This window comes from Rhincodon typus, chromosome 25, assembly GCF_021869965.1.
Source record: "Rhincodon typus isolate 14 chromosome 25, sRhiTyp1.1, whole genome shotgun sequence".
NCBI classification, from domain to species: domain Eukaryota; kingdom Metazoa; phylum Chordata; class Chondrichthyes; order Orectolobiformes; family Rhincodontidae; genus Rhincodon; species Rhincodon typus.
This window is the reverse complement of record NC_063356.1, coordinates 22538712-22553196: the sequence shown is the minus strand read 5'-3', so window position 1 is coordinate 22553196 and position 14485 is coordinate 22538712.

The window sequence follows — 14485 nt, the reverse complement described above, 5'->3', positions numbered from 1 at the left end:
TTCTGATGCTGCTTGGCCTGCTGTGTTAATCCAGCTCTACACCTTGTTATCTCAGATTGGTAATGATACTCATTTGAGGAGCTGGTGCAGACATAATGGGCCAAAAGATCTCCTTCTGCCCAGTAACACTTCTGTACTTCTCTAATTCTGTGATCCACTTTTTAAAAGCATGCCTTTAGAGGCTGGTTATCTCATTGGCTAGAAGTATAGCACACAATAATGATAAGACTGCAGGTTCAATTCTTCTTCAGGCTAAACTTGCAACGTTGCCTTGCCCAATAGTGATGCAGCTGCTAAGCTGCTTGGACATCTGAGATTTTCCCTGCCTCTCTTCCCCTCAAACCAGATCTGTTCCACAATCTCTAACATGGATACAGCATGGGGCAGGACACAAAATCCACTTTGGATAAAAAGAGGATGGAACCCCAAGTTTTGGCACCCAGCTGATTTATTCCCTCTCCCAAAGAGTCAAAGTTGCTACTGCAACTTACACTTTTATATGCACATTATTTCTTGAGCAGTGGACAATAATGGTAAAGGCTCTGATTTCTTTCCATCACACTTGTCACCTCTAGCATCAGGCAAGAACAGCTTAGAAAGTGAGAGCCTTTCCTCCACTACAGCCAAAGTTCTTAGCCTTTGTTTAATTGTAAATTGTCAAAATGAATTGCTGCTTGGTGTACTAGGACAACAAGAGTCTATGTGACTATTATCAACCCCTTTATGTCACTTCCCCTGGATCTTCTGCCTTCAATTATCAATTTCTGGTTTTACCTCTATAAAACATTCAGTTGGATTAAAGATACTGTCTGATACAAGGTTTTGTTGTAGGTGGGAAAGTCAAACTTCACACAATAAAACAAAGATGTTACAAGCACTTTCCATCTCCTGATGTGATGGACCTAGATATGTAATGGACAATATATTCATAGATACAGTGATCATGCTGGTGTTCACATCAGTCAGAGAGTCTGGGTTGCTGTGGTAACATGCTCTAAAGATCCCTGGTTCAATCCCGGGACTCAGCAAAATGAGCACTTCCTGATCGTGTCAGCCTTTATTGGGGCAGCACGGTGGCTCAGTGATTAGCACTGCTGCCACACAGCATCAGGGACCTGGGTTCGATTCCACCAGAGAGCGACTGTCTGTGTGGAGTTTGCACATTCTCCCCATGTCTGCATGGGTTTCCTCCAGGTGCTCTGGTTTCCTCCCACAGTCCAAAGATGTGTAGGTTAGGTGGATTGGCCAAGCTAAGTTGCCCAGAGTGTTCAGGGATGTGTAGATTAGGTGGGTTATAGAGGGATGGGTCTGGGTTGGATGCTCTGAGAGTCTCTGGACTTGTTGGGCCGAAAACCTGTCTCCGCACTGTAGGGATTCTATGATGATGCACTTTTATATGCATGTTTTAGTTGGACTATGGATACTGATGGTAGAGGCTTCAAATTGCTTTGCATCATGCTGTTGATCAGGATCTCTCCCACTCTTACTGAATTTCATTTCTCTGTGTTGGAAGAATTTATAGGTTAATACACAACTTTTATCGCAAACTTGCGAACACACCTTCAAAACTTGGAATAGGAGTCAAACCTGAAACTTCTGCTTCAGAGACAAGGACAAAGACTGACCTACTGTGCCACAAGACCTCCTTATTAATAGATGTAAGAGCACTCAATCAGCCCGTACATTCCCTGAAATAAAATTTAAGAATAAAAATAATATGAATCCTGGGCACAACATGGCTTTGGGAGCTAAAGTTACAGCAGCAAGCTGATGGTTGAAATTGTTTTAGTATTTCGATATTATGTGATACAAATGGATAATTGATTCACTAAGGAGCTGTAAGAAGGGATTCACTTTCTATGTAACACTGGTGGGTGTCATGATTCCAGCTATGTTATTACTGGATGCGTCAAATCCCAGACCAAAACTTGGCTTATTTAATCATATTCTGTTTTATGTTCGTTTTAATGAGATGGTCACTCACTGAAAAATAAGCATACATGTTACCAATTTTGTCTTACCATAAAACCAAAGTTCATTTAGCAAAAGAAATGAAGACAAAATAGAATAACCTGAACTATTTGCTTAGAACACTAATTCAGACTTGCAAACACACAGTAAAAACACATTAATCCCAAACCACTCCTTTATAAACTGATAAAAAAAAACAACAGTTTTTGTACTGTATCCAAAATACCGCTTCTATAGTGCCTAAAGACCACACTCACACATACCAGTGGTCCCTCTAACAGCTCGAAAGGTTAATTCACTTGTGACTTTAACTTATAGACTGGAACTGCAGATAGTATCTTCCTGGTGCTATTATTCACCTGAGTTTAAGCATACTAAGCTTTAAGTGTCTCTTTGGGGTTTAATCCTGGCACTTCTCATCTGGGTCAATCACTTACTCTTTACTCGAAGGTGACCCAGTTTCACGATACCCTTCTGTTCTCAGGAACACTGGTCTATTCAGCCACCTTCATCCAAGGACTTCTCAGTTCTGCCAAAACTCAAAGCAAGACTCCAAAATAACACACCTCTCACTCTCTCAAAGCTATGAGGTGTTTCCTTTAAGCTTAAAAAAAAACCTCTCTTGACATTCTAAACTGGAGCATGTTTATCTTGCTGATAAAACCCCATCATTCACTCTAAAGCGAGGCCTCAAAAACTGCTTTAAAAGAAGTCATGATTGTCATAGAAATTCTTACAAGTTTCTTACTGAGTTCAGACACAGAGAAAACCCATGCATTAGAAACTCACAAACTCAAAAACCCAAATTAAATGATATTACAAACACATATAAATTACACAGTCTACATTGTATGGGGGGGTAGTTTCAAGGTAGTAATGTATCTCAATATTTAGATGACAATGATTCACTATTAGATTTCGTAACATCAATTGTGTTTAGCCCTGTATTACAGCCTTGCAATATAAATTTCAAAAATTTGATACACATTTCTGGGAAAAAGTTGGAAGGAGCAATCTAATCAAAGCTTTCAAAAATCAAAGGTCCTTTTGGGTCCTGTAGGTGTGTGTGTGTGTGTGTGTGTGTCTGTGTGTGATTTTATCAGCAATAACCTGTTCAGTTTGTTTCAAAGAGGGTCACTCAGCTTTTTACCTCATTACAGCTCTCGTCCAAACATGGGATAAAGAGCTGAACTTCAGAGATGAGGAGAGAGTGACTGCCATGGACATCAAGGTAGTGCTTCTCCAGGTGTACCTAAGCGAAACTGGAATCAATGGGATTTGGGCTGGCGGGAGACATTCCCCTGGTTGGAATTATGCCTAGCTCAAAGTAACTATACTCAAGAAGCTCAACATCATCCAGGACAAAGCAGCCTACTTGATTGGCACCAAATTAAACTTTCACTCCTTCCACCAGTGACGCAATGTCGCAGCACTGCTTGGCATCTACAAGATGCACAGCAGCTACTCACAAAGGGTCCTTCGACAGCACCTTTCAAACGTATGACATCTACCAGCTAGAAAGACATAGAAGGCAACAGATACATTGGAGCACCTCACGTACAAGTTCCTTCCAAGCCCAACCCTTTCCTGATTTGGAACTATGTTGCCATTCCTTCACTAACACTGGGTCAAAATCCTGGAACAAATCCTTTCCAAACTGCGATGTTGATGTACCCACCTCACCATGAACTGCAGCAGCTCAAGAAGGTGGATCACTACCATTTCTTCAAGGGCATTGGGCATGGGGAGTAACTGGTGGCCCAACCAGTAATATAGAGATCTTGAGAATGATTAAAAAATTATGCAAACAAAGGCATCTTTCTGATTTATATACTAATAATCTGGAAAAACTCTGAAAATAAAACAGGAAATGTAAATTGTGTCTTTCACAATTATTAATAGAGTTGATCACATTGACAGGATTCTAACCTAACATTAGATATATGGAGAAAGGAGGAAAATTTCTGAATTACAACTTTAGTATCTTTTATTCTTTTCCCAAACTTCCTTTCCGGTGCTTCCTGATGGTTACACACCTTCCCTCATGGATGGACCTGATCTTCCTCCAGCATTCTGTAACTAGCGAGATGGAGTTGTGTAACATCTCACTGATTCATTCAATGGCTTCTCCTCTTTCTGTGTGGGTGGAAGGACTTGGTCTTCCTCCATGCTGTAGCCAAAATTGGAAAGTTTTATCCCAGAAAATTGCTCCTCATCTGATGCTATGTCAGCACATTCTCACCAATATACTCCTACCAATGTCACATTCCTGATTGGTCAACAATGCAATAATATTCCCCCGTACCTTCAACTACCTAAGATGCAACTTCAAGGCTGCACCCAAACCCTTATTGAAACTTAGTTCTTTAAACAGTCAGAATCTTCAACACAGTAGGTCCACTACTGATCGAACTTTCAATAAGAGCTTTGAAATTTATCTGCATTAGTTTTCAGAATAAAGGTTTGTAGTAAAATTTTACTGACATCGCTCACTACAGCTCATTCAATACGGAACAAAATGGGTACAAACCTGTTGGATAATATGATTTCAAACTCATTCTACTTACAAAACAGATTGTGCGACATAAATAATTGAAATATCTGAACTTAACCATATTATCCAAATGTAAAGTATATCTTGAATGAAGTATACAGTCTGTAATACAACTTTCACAAAATACCGTGAACATAAATTAAAAACAAGATGCACAACCCACTGAACGCACCAATATGAAATATTCCCACATGTTGTGCATATAATGCTCAAAGCAGCAAATGAGAGAAGTATTAGCAATCTCAGGTTTTATGTATCATTAAATGAATGCCATAGTTCATTCTTATATTTTTTGCCATCATCTAAACACCTTAATTGCTTTGCAGATTAGTGTCACTTGTCCAATAAATCCTGCCACTGCCCTTTAAAAGCTTGCATTTCAATTTTTAAAAAGTAGTGTTATATATCCAGAGCAGGAGTGATGATGATATTGGATGGCAGTGGGATTTATTTTTCTTTTGTAAAAGAACTTAAAACTTTTCACAAACAGAAAAAAAGTCATTAGAGTTGGCAGAAACTGCATTCATATGTCATGTTAATAACCTCAGGACTTCAAAACTTCCCAATGCAAAGTTGAGTACTTTTACAGTATAATCACTGTTGTATCCTCAATTTACCATGAAGGTCCCACTGTCTGAACCTCGTCCCTTGCCTGAGGCATGGTAACCTTTGGGTTTAACTCAGCACCAATCATCTCTCTCTATGAGAGAGCAGCCCTATGGTCTTCTGGGACTATAGTGACTTTACCCTTTTATAAAAAGCTGTTGTAATGCATAAATATAAAACATTTTTCGTTCTATCATGAGGTGTGGAAGTCACAAGGATTTGTTTCCCACCCCAAACTGCACTTGAACTGTATAACTTGTTCGATCATTTCAGAGGGCAGTTGAGAATCAACCACACTGTTGACAGTCTGGAATCAAATATAAGGCAGAACAGATAAAATCTGGCATATTTCCTTCCCCAAAAAGCTTTAATGAATTGGTGAATTCTAATAACAATTAACAGAAGTTTCAGGGTACAGTTACTGAGACTAACACAAATTCCAATTTTATGTTGGTTTATTGAATATAAATTCCACTTGCTGCCTGTGCTGGGACTTGAGCCCTTGTTCTCAGATAATCTGCATGGGCTTCTGGTTTACTGGACCAAAGACATTATCACTATATCACACTCTCCCCTAAAATTTTCAGGAGAGAAATTTATGAATAACAATTCCTTACAGAAATGGATAGGGATAAAGTGGGTGATTTTTGGTTCATAAAACCAATGCTCTCATCGACAATCTAAACTTCATTTCCTGATTTATGGCTTTCCTATCCTAATCATAATTATTAAAATAGAGGCAGACTGGTTTCCTCTAACAGATTTCAAAATGCCATGGAAAAAGTGAAAGCAGGGTTTTGATAATACAACATAATGGAATTCACAGGCACATGAAGGAAATTCACTGATCTGACCAGCCCCCAAGATTACTAAAGAATGTGACAGTGTAGATACTGAAAAGTTGCTTCCCCTTGTGGGACAGTCTAGGATCAGACAGGGCCTAGACCTCAGAGTAAGGGGATATCCGTTCAAGACAAAGATGAGGAGGAATTTATTCTCCTGAAGGTAGTGAATCTGTGGAATTCTTTACTGCAGAGTGTGATTCAGTCTAGGTCATTAAATATATTCAGGACTAAGATCGGCAGGCTTTCAATCGGTAAACAAATTAAGGGTTATGGTGATAAAGCAGGAAAGTGGAGTTGAGGATTATCAGATCAGTTATGATCTCTTTGAATGGCAGAGCTGACTCAAGGGGCCGAATGGCCTACTCCTGCTCCAATGTTTTGTGGTTATTGTCTAATTTGCAACTTGAACACAATTACGCCATTTTCCCAGCAAGTCTCTCCACTTTATTCTCATTTGTGAGAGAAAGGATTACTTTATTTTTCTTTTCACTGTATTTTAATTGTTTGAATTGTGCTTCCCATTTTCCAATGTCTTGTTCTTTGTGAAATTCCACAGGTAACATGATAGAGGACGAGCCCAATAGTTGGAATACAACATACACATGAACGAATTAGGAGCAAGAGTGAGCCATTCAGTTTCTCCAGCCTGCTCCACTATTCAACAAAATCATAGCTGATCTGATTGTGGCCTCAAAACTCCATCACTAATAACTCCGATAACTATCAACTCCCTTGTTCGTCAACAATCTACCTACTTCTATCCTAAATGCATTCAATGACTCAGCTGCACTGCTGTCTGAACAATTATAGAGTCATACAGAATGGAAACAGACCTTTCGGCCCAACTTATCCATGCTGACCAGGTTTCCTAAATTCAACCAGTACCATTTACTTGTATTTGGTCCATATCCCTCTAAATCTTTCCAATCTATGTACCTGTCCAAATGTCTTTTAAATGTTGTAACTGTATCTGCCTCTACCAGTTCCTCTGGCATCTCGTACCATATGTAGACACCACCCTGTGTGTGAAAAAGTTGCCCAGGAAGAGACTTCCAAAGACTCATGACCTTCTGAAATAAAATACCTTCTCATCTTCACCTTAAATGGGAGGCCACTTATTTTTATATGTGTCCCTCATTCTAGCCTTTCCCACAAGAGGAAATCCTTCAGTCTCTACTCTTTCAAATCCCCTCAGGTTCTTATATGTTTCAATAAAGTCACTTTTCCTATTTTTAAGCTGCAATGAATACAGACCCAGCATGTCTAATATTTTCTCAGGGAATAACCATCACCCACATCCCAGGAAACAGAAGAAAGAATAATTGTATGTAACAGCGCATCACCTAACAAGGAGAAACCCATAACAAAGATTTGGAGTCATATGACACAGTAACAGACTCTTCAGCCCAACTCATCCAAACCAACTAAGTTTCCTAAACTGAACTAGTCCTATTTGCCTGCGTTTGGCCATTATCCTCCTAAACCTTTCCAATCTATGTACCTGTCAAAATTTCTATTAAATGTTGTATTTGTACCTGCCTCTACTACTTCCTCTGGCAGCTCATACCATATACATACCACGATCTGTGTGAAAAAGTTGCCCTGAGGTCCCTTTTAAATCTTTCCCCTCTCAACTTAAAACTATGTCCTCTAGTTTTGGACACCCCTACCCTGGACAAAAGACCTTGGCTATCCACCTTATCTACACTCTTACTGATCTTATAAACCTCTATAAGGGCACCTCTCAGTCTCCTATGCTCCAGGGAAAATGTCCCAGCCTATCCATCCTCTCCTTATAACTCAAACCCTCCAGTCTTGGTAACATGCTTATAAATCTTTTTTGTGCCCTTTCTCAGTTTAATAGCATTCTTCCTACAACAGGGTGACCAGAAATGGTGCCATGCTGACTATCCCTAATCAGTCCTTGCCTTTCCAAATGCATGTAGATCCTGAGTCTCAAAATCTCCTCCAACAACTTTCTCACCATGATATTTGGCTCACCCGGCTGTAGTTCCCTGGCTTTTCTTTGCAGCCTTTCTTAAATAATGGCACAACATTAGCCATCCTCCAGTCTTCTGGCACCTTACCTGTGGCTGTCAAATATCTCTGCTGGAGTCCAGCAATTTCTTCCTTAGCTTCCCAAAATGTCCTGGGATACACTTCATCAGGTCCCGGGGATTTATCTACTTAATTCATTTTAAGTCCTTTAGCATCTCCTCTTCTGTAATGTGGACTCTTTTTAAGACATCACTATTTATTTTCCAGAGTTCTCTAGCTTCCATGTCTTTCTCCACAGTAAATACTGATGAGAAATATTTGTTTAGTATCTCACCCATTTCCTGCAGCTCCACACAGAGGCAACTTCTTGATCTTTGAGGGGCCCTATTCTCCCCCTAGTTACTCTTTTGCCCTCAATATACTTGTAAAATCTCTTTGGATTCCCCGTTACCTTATCTGCCAAAGCTATCTTGTCCCCTTTTTGCTATCCTGATTTCTCTCTTAAGTGTACTCCTACACTGCCTATACTCCTTAAGGGATTCACTTGATCCCAGCTGTCTGTACTTGACATACGCTTTTTTTTTCTCAACCAGAGCCTCAATATTGCTAATCATCCAATGTTCTCTATCCCACCAGCCTTGCCCTTCACACTAACAGGAACATGTTGGTCCTGAACTCTCGTTGTTTCGCTTTTGAAAGCCTCCCACTTTCCAGACGTCCCTTTACTTGCGAACTGTCCTCTCCAATCAAATTTTGAAAGTTCCTCTCTATTATCATCAAAATTGGTTTTGCCCCAGTTTAGAACTTTAACTTGTGGACCGTGTCTATTCTTTTCCATAGCTATTTTAAATCTAATAAAATTATGGTTACTGGTCCAAAAGTGCTCCTCCTGTAGCAACTCAGTTACTTGCCCTGCCTTATTTTCCAACAGGAGTTCAGGTTTTGCTCTTTCTCCAGTAGAGCCATATTTATTTTGATTGAGAAAGTTTTCTTGAACACACTTAACAATTTCTTCCCCATCCAAGCCCTTAACACAATAACAGTCCTAGTCTTGTTTGGAAAGTTAAAATCCCCTACTATTAATTACAACCCAATTACTCTTACAGCTGTCTGCAATCTCCCTATGCACTTGGTCTACAATTTCCTGCTGACTACAGGGGAGCCTATAGTATAGTTCCATTAAAGTGATCACCCCCCTTCTTATTTCTCAGTTTCACCCATATAGCTTCACTGGATGATCCCTTAAAAATATCCTCTCTAGGTAATGCCATGATGTTTTCCCTAATCAAAAACATCACTCCCTCTCCTCTCTTGACTCCCCTTCTATTTTTCCTTTAGCATCTATATCCTGGAGCATTCAGCTGCCAGTCCTGTCCCTCTCTCAGCCATGATCTTGTAATCATTATGATATCCCAGTCCCATGTTCCCATTTATGCCCTGGGTTCATCAGCCTTACCTACGAGGCCGCTTGAAATTAATGCAGTTTAATTCTTTAGTCTTCCCTTGTTCCCCCTTATGTTCTTGCCTGTCTCAGCTATTTAGCTTGCTCTCTTTAACTTCTGTACCAGCCTCAACCTTCTCTTTTGTCTCGCTACTGATTAGTGTCCCACACCCCAACAGACCAGTTTAAACCCTCCCGAGCAGCTCTAGCAAATCTCTCCGCCAGGATGTTGGTCCCCCTCCAGTTCAGGTTCAATCCATCCCTCTTGTACAGATTACCTCTGTTCCAGAAGTCATAGATCATAGAATTCCTACAGTGTGGAAATAGGCCCTTTGGCCCAACAAGTCCACACTGACCCTCAGAGCATCCCACCTAGACCCATCTCCCTATAATCCACCTAATCTATACATCCCTGAACATTACGGGCAATTTAGCATGGCCAATCCACGTAGCCTGCACATCTTTGGACTGTGGGAGGAAACCGGACCACCCGTAGGAAATCCATGCAGGCATGGGGAAAATGTGCAAACTCCACACAGATAGGCGTCCGAGGGTGGAATTGAGCTTGGGTCCCTGGCACTGTGAGGCAGCAGTGCTAACCACTGAGCCACCGTGCCACCCCAAGTGATCCCAATGATCCAGAAATCTGAATCCCTGCCCCCTGCACCAGCACCTCAGCGACACATTCATCTGCACTAGCCTCTTATTCTCACTCTCACTGCCACGTGGCACTACAGTAATCCAGAGATTGCTACCCTTGAGGTCTTGCTTTTTTAACCTCCTGCCTAACTCTGCGTATTGACTCTGCAAGATCTTATCCCTCTTTTCTACCTGCATCATTGGTACCAATGTGAACAATGACCTCCAGTTGCTCACGGTCCCCTTTGAGAATTTGCAGCAACCGCTTAAAGATGTCTTTGGCCCTGGAAACAAGGAGGCATCCTGGATACTCACTTGCAGCTGCAGAAATGCCTGTTCATGCCCTATTGGAATTGCTCACTTGGACTTTACCATAGATAACACAGTGTGGAGCGGGAGGAACACAGCAGGCCAGGCAGCATACCCTTTACCATAGTCCTTTACACCACTTTACCATGCCCTGTTTCATGGCAGAGGCAGTCATTTATTTTTCAATTAGATGATGCGAGTATGGTGACCAATTGTTACTATTGTAGCAGCCATCATGTTGGTAGAATCTAAAGCAAGACTCACAGCAAACCATTTATTTTGCAACAAACAAATTCAATGTATCAAGCAAAGAGCAAATACATTCTATTTTCACAGCATACTACAGCAAACAATCCATTTACTCAGTAAATAGACTATTCAGAAATGTCCACAAAACTGTAGGAAATAAACTCATGGCCAAAACTGCAGTAAAGTCTCTTGAGAAAGATAGAGTAATTTCTTAAGCAAAATTCAGAGATGATAGCAACATAAAACAGATTATAATGTATGCAACAATTATATCAGGTGTGATTGGCAGGTGATTGATTAATCCAACCCCTCCATTCCAGCAACAATAATTTAATGGCACAGTCTTACTTATATGCTGTAAATAGAACTGGACAGTAGATTTTTACTGTAACTTAAACATATGTAGACTATTTGTAAATAATAATGGAAACCCCAAGTATCAAACCAAATTAAGAATAAAATTTATGACTTTGAACAGATTCTGGGTTGCATCCATGCACCGTGTTCTAATTATTGACAATCCCTAATCTTCCTTCACTGGGTGACTATAATTGGTCTCTGTCTGGATAAGTCTTTGGCTGGGTTTAATCAATGGAACTAATGAACAGATGCACAGAGAAATTGCCCTTACAATTGCTTTTTTAAAAAAATTCATTCGTGGGATGTCGGTGTGGCTGTCTACATGGTTTTTATTACTCGTCCCTAGTAACTACTTTCAAAATCATAAAATCTTAATCAAACCATAACTTAATTTTCTCACATGGTCTAACCAGGACTTTGTATGTCTGATGTCAAAATTCCTCCTCTTTAGATTCTGGCCTCTCTGCAATGAGAGGCCAACATTCTTGCAGATTTTATTTTCATTTTTGCATCTGACTGTCACATTTTTGTGCTTTGTGTACGAGGAGCCCTATATTACATTGTACTTTCACAGCTCCTGGTTTACAGCATTAAAAATAAAATCATCTCTCTCCTTTCTTTGGTCCAAAATAGATGAAGTGATATTTCCCTGTATTGAAATCCACCTGGAGCAGTATTAGCCATTTACTTAATCTGTTGTTGGTTTGTAATATTATGCTTCTATGTGCACTATTGAGTATGCCACAAATTTTTGTTTATTTGACTAACTTAGAAATATGGTTCTCTATTGTGTTATTGAAGTCATTAATAATTAAGGTGATAAGTTGCGGTCTCACTATGGATCCTTGTGTAGCATCATTAGATATTTTCTTCCAATTTTCTTCTATTATGTCTCCTATCACCTCACCTAATTTCCATATCAAGTCAATAATACTCAGTTCTAGCTTTTACCTTAATATTCTTTCATGTGGAATGTTACTGAATACTGTCTGGAAGTTTACATAAGTTACATCCATAAGCATGTCCTTGCCTATTACATTATTAATAAATTCTAATAGGTTGATAACACATGACTTACCATTTATTAATCCATGTTGATTGTCTTTAATTAGATCAAATTTCTTGAAATGTTCTGTCCCTTTTTTTAATGATAATAACTTCACGTCGCGAATATTATGTCCGATTCTGCAACTAAGTTTTGAGTGGCAAAACAAGAATCTTGCCAGTGAATAGCAAGAAGCCTATTTGCAAATATTTGTAAGCTATTAGTATCTAATCCTGCCTGATTGATATGCATTCTAATCACTCTAACACCAAATAGAATCTAGATCGTGACAACTTCCCACATAAGAGTCAGAGAAGGTACCTGGGAGCAGCATTGCTTGCTCCTCGAGACAACAATCTTAGGCAGCATCTTACTTTCCACTGCACGACAGGAGCCATCAGCAACACACCCACCTGGGGAGCCTACTTCTGCTACTTTTTATGGTCTTTAGGGTGCAGAATCACTTTTCGTTGTAATGCTACTGCTAGGTAACTTTACATGCAGGGTCAAGCACTCATTTCTTAGATCAGATCAAGGTGCACCTCATGACTTCTTGCTTGCTGTTTTAGGGCTCAGTCACTTCGTGCATACTTGGATGCTCACAGCATGTCTGCTTGCCTTGCCTTTTTACACTTTATCTCCTCATTCCAACCTTAAACGCTCACAGTATTCCTTTCCCATTTAACACAGACTCAAAGCCAGGCAGCTTGTCATAATTTTCAGCAGTGATCAGTCAAGGAGATGGATATGTTCTAGTATGGCACCATGCTACATCATTGTCACATCTGCATGTACCAGCAACTTACATGGCAAAACACTGCATGTTCTTCATCCAAATGTCCATGTCTCAAAGTCAAGTGGGAGTAGTCCTCAGTCAAGTCAAGGGACCTGTCATCAGTCAGTGGGTCCCATTACAGTTAGTTAAGTGCAGAATCCAATCTCAGTCCAGGGGATTGGGTATGATAAAGCAGCGATCTGAAGTGGTCAAGATCAGAGGTTCCATATCATTATAGTCTGGAGAGAGAACCACAATCTGTCCTGCAGGTTGGGTGTTACCAGTCTGAGAATTGCAGTAGGTCAGTCTGGGAGTTGTTTAGAAATCAGTCAGGGGTCTGGCCACTCATTAATTGAGGCTGACTTTCTAAGTTGGTCATGGGGGTGGGCCATAATCAGTCCTGGGAGTCAGCTCAATGAAGGTCAAAGGGGTTTATAAGAGCCACTCCTGTGATAGGGAGGCTGGCTAAATTGATTGTGGAATTGGACGCAGCATGCTGGAATGCTGAGGGGCAATAATTGTGAAAGGCAGTAGTGCAACATATAAGGGTAGGAGATGATGGCCCATTGGAGGACACATGTTATTGCAGGAGGAGGGGTCATTGACTGTCACCATCACCCTGACTTTGACAAGCAAACAGTGCAGCACAATTGTTGACATGCCTAAGCTATAGGCCTAGAGTCTGGGGGTAATGTTGGGAGGTGAAGATGAAATTAAAGGGTTTTTATGGAAACGTGTGGATGTTCAGTATTGATAAACTTGAAAGGGAGTGCCAGAAGAAAGCGACATGGAGGTTCAGGGACGTCTCATAATTACTAGGATGTGCCTGTGTCTCATGTGCCACATACATACTGCATTGTCTTCCATTCTCATGCTAATTGTAAATATGCAATGGAATTTGGAAAATGGCTAGAATGACACCTGGAGTAAGCAGAGTAAATGCTTGTCTGAGCATGGACTTTAATTGTAAGCAATGTGACGTACTTCAGGAGACAATTCCATTAATCAGGCATGACAATGATAATCATAGTAACCTCATGTCAAATGGATGCAGTATCCAATTGTATGGAATACAAATCCGAGTCACAAGCAATCTTGACCATGTCATTGATTATTGCAAATTGAACATCATCATCTCTATAAAGCTGATGTAACCATAGGCCACCTTTAAAGTGCCATTTGCAAGCACATTTCATAAAGACAATTCAAGATCTCATAGGCTGCTCACTTTGAAATGTATGTATTTGTCAACGTTTTCATATGCAGTGCTGCCTTTCTTGGGTGAAGTGGGGAACAAGGTATCAGTAATCCTACTGAACTCACAATCTCTGACTGTATTTGCATCACTTTTGCCATATACATTAGACTGATGCTCCCTATGTCAATGGCCCATGTAGGGGTATTCTTTGGCCCTCCTTGTTGGATACTTCCATATTCCACTGTATGGAGGAATACGCTACATTGTCTTTGGTGTGTAAATGTTAATGCTGACTGCTCTCATTACTAAGGAGCTGTTCTGTTTCTGATATTCTCCACATAGGTTCATTGGAAATGTGGCCAACTGATCTGGCCATAGCAGGGATTATCACTGCAGTGGCTGCGGTGCTATGATCATTCATTGACCCAAAACTTGTTGTTGCTTGAAAGGCTAGTAAACCCTGTATGTACCAAAAACAGATACATCATTTTTTCT